At 46.0% G+C, this 10,280-nt stretch overlaps 1 protein-coding gene across 1 annotated transcript in view; it reads right to left on the bottom strand.

Moving 5' to 3' along the window:
- LOC116974956 (gamma-crystallin S-1-like) overlaps positions 1-10,280 on the bottom strand; it is a 131,784-nt gene that overhangs the window by 22,304 nt on the left and 99,200 nt on the right. The gene's annotated exons all lie outside the window — the stretch shown is intronic.

The following is a 10,280-nucleotide window of genomic DNA, read 5'->3' as shown; positions in this document are numbered from 1 at the left end:
AACCCCAATGCACCTTACACTTGCATGCAACATGTACTGTATACATTACCATGGATAGACGCAAAACACTGGAGTAACTCAGCGGTACTGGCAACATCTCTGGAGAGATGGAATGGGTGACGTTTAGGGTCGAGACTCTTCTTCAGACCCTTCAGAAACTTCAGACATTTCTCGACGCAAAACACCACCCATTTCATTCTCTCCAGAGATGCTGCCTGTCCCGCTGAGTTACTCCAGCATTTTGTGTCTCTCTTCGGTTTAAATCAGCATTGGTAGTTCCTTCTTATACACTACCAAAGGTCAATAAACCCTGATTGTGTTTATTTTCTCTGGCAATGTATTCCATATTTTTTATTAAATTAACATCAGTAACTGGTGGAGGGGCACACTTGGTTAATGGCTCAGGTCAATACCCAATTCTCAGAACACTTTGCTAAAACAAAACATGAGTCTGGAGACGTTGTAGTAGGGAATTGTTATTTGACATTGTTGAACTATGTGCAAAGTCTAGAAGGCTGTAGTGTCTTTGATGACATGCTATTCCTTGACTTCATTGTCAACCTAACTGGCACAGTGAAAATTGGCTGAGGACGTAGACTTGGTGAGCTTCATGGAGAATGGTCTGAAGAAGGGTCTCGACCCGAAACGTCACCCATTCCTTTTCGCCAGAGATGCTGCCTGTCCTGCTGTTCCTCCAGATTTGTGTGTCTATCTTCAGAGAATTATAGCAACAGGCTCCACGCGTGCAGTCTTGTTTTGCAGACAGAATGGAGGTGTTTTACATGGTAGTCACTTTGTTACATTTGGACACTGTTGTCAAGGGTCCAAATTGTGAGTTAAGAATTTATTCAAAAATTAAATGAAAATACACATGATCAGAAAACAAATAAAACTGCAAATGTTGAAAATCTGAATTCAAGATAGAAAATCTTGAAATACTCAGCAGATCAGGAAACCTGAATTGAGAGGCAATGGCCAGATATGATATAAACTGGACAGGCTGGTTATCTGAAACTGCTGATTATGTTTTTGTGTTAATATCCCAACTCGGAAGATGCGTTTTGGATCCTTTAGCCTACACTGTGCTTTGTTGGAACTGTGTAGGAGGCCAAACACAGAAGTCAGACTGAGAATGGAATCGAGAATTAAAAAGAAAGGCAACTGGAAGCCTGCTTTAAAAATGCTGGGAAGACCATGCAGGGAAGTGTGGCGGTAGAGTTGTTGCCTTACTGCGCCTAGAGCGCTGGAGACCCGAGTTCGATCCCAACTACGGGTGCTGTCTGTACGGAGTTTTACGTTCTCCCCATGACCTGCGTGGGTTTTCTCTGAGATCGTCAGTTTCCTCACACACCCCTAAGACATACATGCTTGTATGATAATCGGCTTGGTATAAGTGTAAATTGTCCCTAGTGTGTATAGGCTTGTTTTAATGTGCGGGGATCGCTGTTTTCTTGCGGACTCGGTGGGGCAAAGGGCCTGTTTCCGCGCTGTATCTCCAAACTAAACTGAAAAACCACATTGTGAGCAGCAAGTATAACACACTAGGTTGCAAGGAGTGAAGGCGATTTACTCTCTCACATGGAAAGAGTGTTTGGGTCCCAGGGTATTGGGAAGAGAATAGGTCGGTGGATAGGCACTGCATCTCTTGCAGTTGCATGAAAAGGTGCAGTAAGAAGGGGAGTAGGTGTTGGTGGAGTGAAGGAGAGAACCATGGAGCAGCATAGGATTCTGAAAGGGGAAGTAAGGGGAAGATGTGCCTGCTGGTGGCATCACATTGAAAGCTCCAGAAACTGTGGAGAATGAGCTGCTCAATATGAAGGCTGGGGTGGAAGATTGCAACCTTCACGTGGTCCGCCCTGTTTCGACTGATGCAATCAACTCGACGTGCACAAATGGAAGATCAAATAGAACAAGTTGTCCAACAACTTTAGGCTGTGCAGGCCACACGAAAGAAGAAGATGAAGCAGAAAGAATATGAAGGTTTGTGTACTAGGGGAATCCTGTACTTATTCACAAACGGATGTAGTTACGAGCCTTATTGATATGGTGGAGGGGTGACCCCCACAGTTAAGGGAAAAGGAAGACATCAGAGACACTGATATGGAAGGTATTGTGGTGCAGTCTGGTGGTTGAGCCACTTATATATCGAACCCTAATCAGTAGAGGTGGAACGGTCACGTGAATGAGTTTGGCGGGAGTTTGCGAGTGAAGATTGTTATCAGTCCACGGGTATGTCCTACAGCAGCAGCAGGGATCTTGCTAGAGCTCTCACTTAACGCGCACGTGTTTAACAGTTGCATTTGCCAATAAAGATAGTTTTATTCACAACGCGTGAATGACTACGGTGTCACCATTTGAAGAGGTGTAACAGAGTTAGAGAAACTGAGAGAATGAAATCAATCCCTTTCTTTAAACAGGGCGTAATGAAAGATAAGGGAAAGGTTGGTGCGAGGAGGAGTTACCTGGAGCTGTGAGTATAAAAACAGCGCAGGGCTTGCTTCTACAGAGGCCCGGAGAGCCGTTGGTGCGAGGAGGAGTTACCCAAATCTGCAACGTTCCATCTCACTTCCAGAGAAGGAGTCTGGTGGAAGCCTCTGATTGGTGGAAGAGGACCAGAGGAAGCAGCTGATTGGGTGCAACCCCGAGGATTCTGGGAGTTAAGGATTCTGGGAGTTAAGGATTCTGGGAGTTAAGGCCCAGGAGCCGTTGGTGAGGGAGGAGCGACGTCCGTGCGGTGAGTGTAAAAACCCAGCGCGGGGCTTGTTTCAACAGAGGCCCAGGAGCCGTTGGTGAGGGAGGAGCGACGTCCGTGCGGTGAGTGTAAAAACCCAGCGCGGGGCTTGTTTCAACAGAGGCCCAGGAGCCGTTGGTGAGGGAGGAGGAGCCAAAATCTGCAACGTTCCATTCGCAGATCACACTTCAAATTAAGTGGGCTTGAGGAAGCCGCTGATTGGTCGAACGGACTAGAGGAAGCAGCTGATTGGCTTGTATCCTGGGTAAGGCTTTGTATTGTATTCAGGATAAGGGGGAGGATGAGGGCCAGGGCAGTTTACTGTTCTGGATGTCAGATGTGGGAGGTCATGGAGTCTGAGTGCCCTCCAGACGTCCACATCTGCGCCAGGTGCGTCGAGATGGGGCTCCTAAGGGACCGTGTTAGGAACCTGGAGCAGCAACTCGATGACCTCTGTCTGGTCAGGGAGAGCGAGGAGGTCATAGAAAGAAGTTACAGAGAGGTGGTCACTCCAAGACCATGGGAGGCAGACAACTGGGTCACAGTTAGGAAGGGCAATGGGCAGTGGCAGGGACTGGTGAGAACCCCGGTGGCTGAACACCTTGAAAATAAGTACTCATGTTTGAGTACGGTTGGGGGAGACAGCCTACCTGGGGGTAGCGACAGCGGCCGGGCCTCTGGCACAAAGACCGGTCCTGTTGCTCAGAAGGGTAACAAAAAGAAGAGGAGAGCAATTGTAATAGGGGACTCTATAGTCAGGGGGTCGGATAGGCGATTCTGTGGACGCAGACAGAAGACCCGGATGGTAGTTTGCCTCCCTGGTGCCAGGGTCAGGGATGTGTCTGAACGTGTTAAAGAAATCCTGAAATGGGAGGGAGAGGAGCCTGAGGTTGTGGAACATATAGGTACCAACGACATAGGTAAAAAAAGAGAAGAGGTCCTGAAAGAAGAATTTAGGGAGTTAGGTAGAGAGTTAAGGAGAAGGACTGCAAAGGTAACAATCTGAGGAATACTGCCTGTGCCACGTGACAATGAGAGTAGGAATGGAGCGAGGTGGAGGATAAATGAGTGGATGAGGGACTGGCGCAGTGGGTATGGATTCAAGTTTCTGGATCATTGGGACCTCTTTTGGGGAAGGTGCGACCTGTACAGAAAGGACGGGTTGCACTTGAACTCGAGGGGGACCAATATCCTGGCGGGGAGATTTGCAAAGGCTACTGCGGAGACTTTAAACTAGTATGGTTGGGGGGAGGGAATCAAATTGGGAAAGCTAGCAGTCAGTGTGTGAGGCAGGAGGCAGAGAATTGTAGCACTCTGACCCAAAATGTAGGGGAGAGAGAAGAAAAAGACAATAAACAGAGAATAAGAGTGGGTGGGTTTCTTAAATGTGTATATTTTAATGCTAGGAGCATTGTAAGAAAGGTGGATGAACTTAGAGCCTGGATTGACACCTGGAAGTATGATGTTGTGGCGATCAGTGAAACATGGTTGCAGGAGGGCTGTGATTGGAAACTAAATATTCCAGGATTTCGTTGCTTCAGGTGTGATAGAATTGGAGGGGCAAGAGGTGGAGGTGTTGCATTGCTTATCAGGGAAGATATTACAGCAGTGCTTTGGCAGGATAGATTAGAGGGCTCGTCTAGGGAGGCTATTTAGGTGGAACTGAGAAATGGGAAAGGGGTAGCAACAATTATAGGGGTGTATTATAGACCGCCAAATGGGGAGCGAGAATTGGAAGAGCAAATATGTAAGGAGATTGCAGATATTAGTAGTAAGCACAAGGTAGTGATTGTGGGAGATTTCAATTTTCCACACGTAGACTGGGAAACACATTCTGTAAATGGGCTGGATGGGTTGGAGTTTGTAAAATGTGTGCAGGATAGTTTTTTGCAGCAATACATAGAAGTACCTACTAGAGAAGGGGCGGTGCTGGACCTCCTGTTAGGAAATGAGACGGGTCAGGTGGCAGAGGTATGCGTTGGGGAACAGTTCGGGACCAGTGATCACAATACCATTAGTTTCAATATAATTATGGAGAGGGTCAGAACTGGACCTCGGGTTGAGATTTTTGATTGGAGAAAGGCTAACTTTGAGGAGATGCGAAAGGATTTAAAAGGAGTAAATTGGGACAGTTTGTTTTATGGGAAAGATGTGGAAGAGAAATGGAGGACATTTAAAGGTGAAATTTTAAGAGTACAGAATCTTTATATCCCTGTTCGGTTGAAAAGAAATAGTAAAAATTGGAAAGAGGCATGGTTTTCAAGGGAAATTGGACACTTGGTTCGGAAAAAGAGAGAGATCTACAATAATTATAGGCAGCATGGAGTAAATGAGGTACTTGAGGAGTATAAAGAATGTAAAAAGAATCTTAAGAAAGAAATTAGAAAAGCTAAAAGAAGATATGAGGTTGCTTTGGCAAGTAAGGTGAAAGTAAATCCAAAGGGTTTCTACAGCTATATTAATAGCAAAAGGATAACGAGGGATAAAATTGGTCCATTAGAGAGTCAGAGTGGACAGCTATCTGCAGAGGCAAAAGAGATGGGGGAGATATTGAACAATTTATTTTCTTCGGAATTCACCAAGGAGAAGGATATTGAATTATGTGAGGTAAGGGAAACAAGTAGAGTAGCTATGGAAACTTTGAGATTCAAAGAAGAGGAAGTACTGACACTTTTAAGAAATATAAACGTGGATAAGTCTCCAGGTCCGGACAGGATATTCCCTGGGACATTGAGGGAAGTTAGTGTAGAAAAAGCAGGGGCTATGACAGAAATATTTCAAATGTCATTAGAAACCGGAATAGTGCCGGAGGATTGGCGTACTGCGCATGTTGTTCCATTGTTTAAAAAGGGGTCTAAGAGTAAACCTAGCAATTATAGACCTGTTAGTTTGACGTCAGTGGTGGGTAAATTAATGGAAAGGATACTTAGAGATAATATATATAAGCATCTGGATAAACAGGGTCTGATTAGGAACAGTCAACATGGATTTGAGCCTGGAAGGTCATGTTTGACTAATCTTCTTGAATTTTTTGAAGAGGTTACTCGGGAAATTGATGAGGGTAAAGCAGTGGATGTTGTATATATGGACTTCAGTAAGGCCTTTGACAAGGTTCTTCACGGAAGATTGGTTAAGAAGGTTCAATTGTTGGGTATTAATGGTGGAGTAGCAAGATGGATTCAACAGTGGCTGAATGGGAGATGCCAGAGAGTAATGGTGGATGGTTGTTTGTCAGGTTGGAGGCCAGTGACTAGTGGGGTGCCACAGGGATCTGTGTTGGGTCCACTGTTGTTTGTCATGTACATCAATGATCTGGATGATGATGTGGTAAATTGGATTAGTAAGTATGCAGATGATACTAAGATAGGTGGGGTTGTGGATAATGAAGTAGATTTTCAAAGTCTACAGAGAGATTTATGCCAGTTGGAAGAGTGGGCTGAAAGATGGCAGATGGAGTTTAATGCTAATAAGTGTGAGGTGCTACATCTTGGCAGGACAAATCAAAATAGGACGTGCATGGTGAATGGTAGGGAATTGAAGAATGCAGGTGAACAGAGGGATCTGGGAATAACTGTGCACAGTTCCCTGAAAGTGGAATCTCATGTAGATATGGTGGTAAAGAAAGCTTTTGGTGTGCTGGCCTTTATAAATCAGAGCATTGAGTATAGAAGTTGGGATGTAATGTTAAAATTGTACAAGGCATTGGTGAGGCCAATTCTGGAGTATGGTGTACAATTTTGGTCGCCTAATTATAGGAAGGATGTCAACAAAATATAGAGAGTACAGAGGAGATTTACTAGAATGTTGCCTGGGTTTCAGCAACTAAGTTACAGAGAAAGGTTGAACAAGTTAGGGCTTTATTCTTTGGAGCGCAGAAGGTTAAGGGGGGACTTGATAGAGGTCTTTAAAATGATGAGAGGGATAGACAGAGTTGACGTGGATAAGCTTTTCCCACTGAGAGTAGGGAAGATTCAAACAAGGGGACATGACTTGAGAATTAAGGGACAGACGTTTAGGGGTAACATGAGGGGAAACTTCTTTACTCAGAGAGTGGTGGCTGTGTGGAATGAGCTTCCAGTGAAGGTGGTGGAGGCAGGTTCGTTTTTATCATTTAAAAATAAATTGAATAGTTATATGGACGGGAAAGCAATGGAGGGTTATGGTCTGTGCGCAGGTATATGGGACTAGGGGAGAATACGTGTTCGGCACGGACTAGAATGGTCGAGATGGCCTGTTTCCATGCTGTAATTGTTATATGGTTATATGGTTATATGGTTAATGAGGTGTAATCAAGGGAGCTGCCTGTGCCTCGTTTGCTTTGTGCCTTTGAAGGAAGATGCTGTTTTAAAACAAAGATAGACACAAAATGCTGCAGTAACTCAGCGGGACTGGTCTGAAGAAGGGTTTTGACCCGAAACGTCGCCCATTCTCTCCAGAGATGCTGCCTGTCCCGCTGAGTTACTCCAACTTTCTTTGTCTAGCCTTGATATTGATATTGATTACCAACCGACCTACTATGGGAGAGACAAAGAAGATGGGAAAGTGATAGGCTGTGTGAAAATGAGAGCAGGGTGAACATTTGCAGCAAATATGATGCCATTTTGATGTTCTGTCTGAGAGCAGGAAGCATCAATACATTTGACAACATACCGATGATAGGGGCGAGAGATGGGGCCTGAGCATGACTGAAACAAAGGCTGTTGCATATGGCCCACAAAGACCCAGGAATAACTGGGACGCCAATAGTTTAGACTAGCTCTCTTTGATGTGGATGAAGTGAGCAGCTTTAAAGGAATGTTGTTCAACGTGAGAACAAATAAAAAATGCAGACCTCTGAACAAACTCAACAAGTCACCAGCATCAGTGGAGCCAAACGTGTACACTGATTAGTTTAGAGATACAGCACAGAAACAGGCCCTTCGGCCCACCGATTCCACACAGCCCAACAATCCCTGCACAGTAACAAAACCCTGCACACACTAGGGACAATTTTAGATTTATACCAAGCCAATTAACCTACAAACCTGTACGTCTTTAGAGTGTGGGAGGAAACCAAAGTCTCAGAGAAAACCCACGCAGGTCACGGGGAGAGCGTACAAACTCCGTACAGACAGCACCTGTAGTCGGGATCGAACCCGGGTGTCTGGAGCTGGAAGCGTGGTAAGGCAGCAACTCTTGGTTTGGCAATTTGAGCGCCCTGGAGAGGAAAAGACTACAAAAAGTAGTAAACACTGCCCAGTCCATCATCGGCTCTGACCTTCCTTCCATCGAGGGGATCTATCGCAGTCGCTGCCTCAAAAAGGCTGGCAGCATCATCAAAGACCCACACCATCCTGGCCACACACTCATCTCCCTGCTACCTTCAGGTAGAAGGTACAGGAGCCTGAAGACTGCAACAACCAGGTTCAGGAATAGCTACTTCCCCACAGCCATCAGGCTATTAAACCTGGCTCGGACAAAACTCTGATTATTAATAACCCATTTTCTGCTATTTGCACTTTATCAGTTTATTTATTCATGTGTGTATATATTTATTTCATGGTATATGGACACATTTATCTGTTTTGTAGTAAATGCTTACTATGTTCTGTGTGCTTAAGCAAAGCAAGAATTTCATTGTCCTATACAGGGACACATGACAATAAACTCACTTGAACTTGAACTTGAACTCTACTGCTGGGCCACCGTTATTCTTGCAGTTATTGTGGTTAAGACCCTCCTTCAGATTGCAGCATCTGCTGTCTCTTTTGCTTTCTGACAACAAGCTCAGCCGGCGCAAAGTGAGTAGCAGAGGAGGGTGAATAGTTGGGCTTTGTTCAAAGCAGAAACGGAGGACCCCAAGGCCATCCTTGTAAGGGGCGGAAGTGCAGAGGGATATATTTGTATGGTGAAAAGAAGCCAGTCGAAACCAGGAATATGGAAATTGTCACAGTGGCTGAAAGCAACAGAGTTTGTAGGAAGGAACTGCTGGCAGATGCTGGCTCCGGTGGCTGGGACGGCGTTCTGGCGGCGGTGACCTGAGTCCTGGGTTCAGCCGCGGGCCAGCGGCTGCGTATGCTGGACTGGAGGGCGGCAGCTTCGACCACCCCCGGGCCGCGGTGTTTGAACCGGCCCGTTTGCGGGGTTCGGTGAGCCGCGGGACTGTTGTGCCATCGCCCGGTGGGGAATCGCCTCAGCGCAGAGGGAGAAGAGGAGGGAAGAGACAGTAACCCTAAGATTTTTTGCCTCCACCACAGTGAGGAGGTGCTTGGAGGACTCACTGTGGTGGTGTTAATTTGTGTTTATTGTTGTTTATTATTGTATGATTGTATGTATGACTGCAGGCACGAAATTTCGTTCAGACCGTAAGGTCTGAATGACAATAAAGGTATTCAATTCAAAAACCAAAGATAGATGGAAAATGCTGGAGTAACTCAGCGGGACAGGCAGCATCTCTGGAGAGAAGGAATGGTTGATGCTTCGGGCGAGTCCCTTCTTCAGACTAGAGTCATGGAAAGGCTTAGAGTTGTCTGGAGTTTGTTGGAGAGGGATTGAATGAAGAGAGAAAAAAAGAATTGACAATAGACAATAGACAATAGGTGCAGGAGTAGGCCATTCGGCCCTTCGAGCCAGCACCATCATCCAATGTGATCATGGCTGATCATCCACAATCAGTACCCCGTTCCTGCTTTCTCCCCATATCCCCTGACTCCACTATCTTTAAGAGTCCTGTCTAACTCTCTCTTGAAAGTATCCAGAGGCGCGGCCTCCACCGCCCTCTGAGGCAGAGAATTCCACAGAATTACAACTCTCTGTGTGAACAGGTGTTTCCCCATCTCCGTTCCAATGTAGGAAGAAGTAAATTCTCTAAGAATTATATGCCAAGGTGAAGATTTGCTCGGTCAGAATTGTGCATCTTGGAGAGGAGTTGACACTGGGCTGTGCAGGGTTTGGGGGAACTATAGGGCTGAAGGGCAGTGGTGGGAAGATCTCTGAGGAAATGGAGTCTGGGATTACCTTGCAGACAATGGTCTGATGCTCAGTGGTAGGACCATGGGGGTGTGATGGTGCATCCAAGAGACAACCATTTGCCGAACCAATGCAGCGGTGCCCTGATGGGAGGTTTGATGTTGGGGCTCATCCTTAGTGACCAGAAGGTGCAATTTTAGAAGCAGGAGAGGACAGAGTAAGGGCAAGGGGGATATTTGGATGGTCCATGCTATGCAGGCAGGTTGAAAAGAATAGATCTGGAGAGGGTCAGCACACAAAGGCAGGGTTAGTATGGAATCAGGAATGTGCAGATGGGGGTAAGGGTACATTATCCTGGATGAAGAGGTCTGGCCAAAGAAAGGGACAAGACAAAGGCAAAGGTGGTGGAGGAGAAGCAAAGAGTAGGACTAAACGGGTCCTTTTCAGAATGGCAGGCAGTGACTAGTGGGGTACCGCAAGGCTCAGTGCTGGGACCCCAGCTATTTACAATATATATTAATGATTTGGACAAGGGAATTGAATGCATCATCTCCAAGTTTGCGGATGACACTAAGCTGGGGGACAGTGTTGGCTGTGAGGA

Source organism: Amblyraja radiata, chromosome 7 (genome assembly GCF_010909765.2).
Source record: "Amblyraja radiata isolate CabotCenter1 chromosome 7, sAmbRad1.1.pri, whole genome shotgun sequence".
NCBI lineage: Eukaryota > Metazoa > Chordata > Chondrichthyes > Rajiformes > Rajidae > Amblyraja > Amblyraja radiata.
The sequence above is the reverse complement of the archived record's forward strand: the minus strand, read 5'-3'. Positions and strand labels throughout refer to the sequence as shown.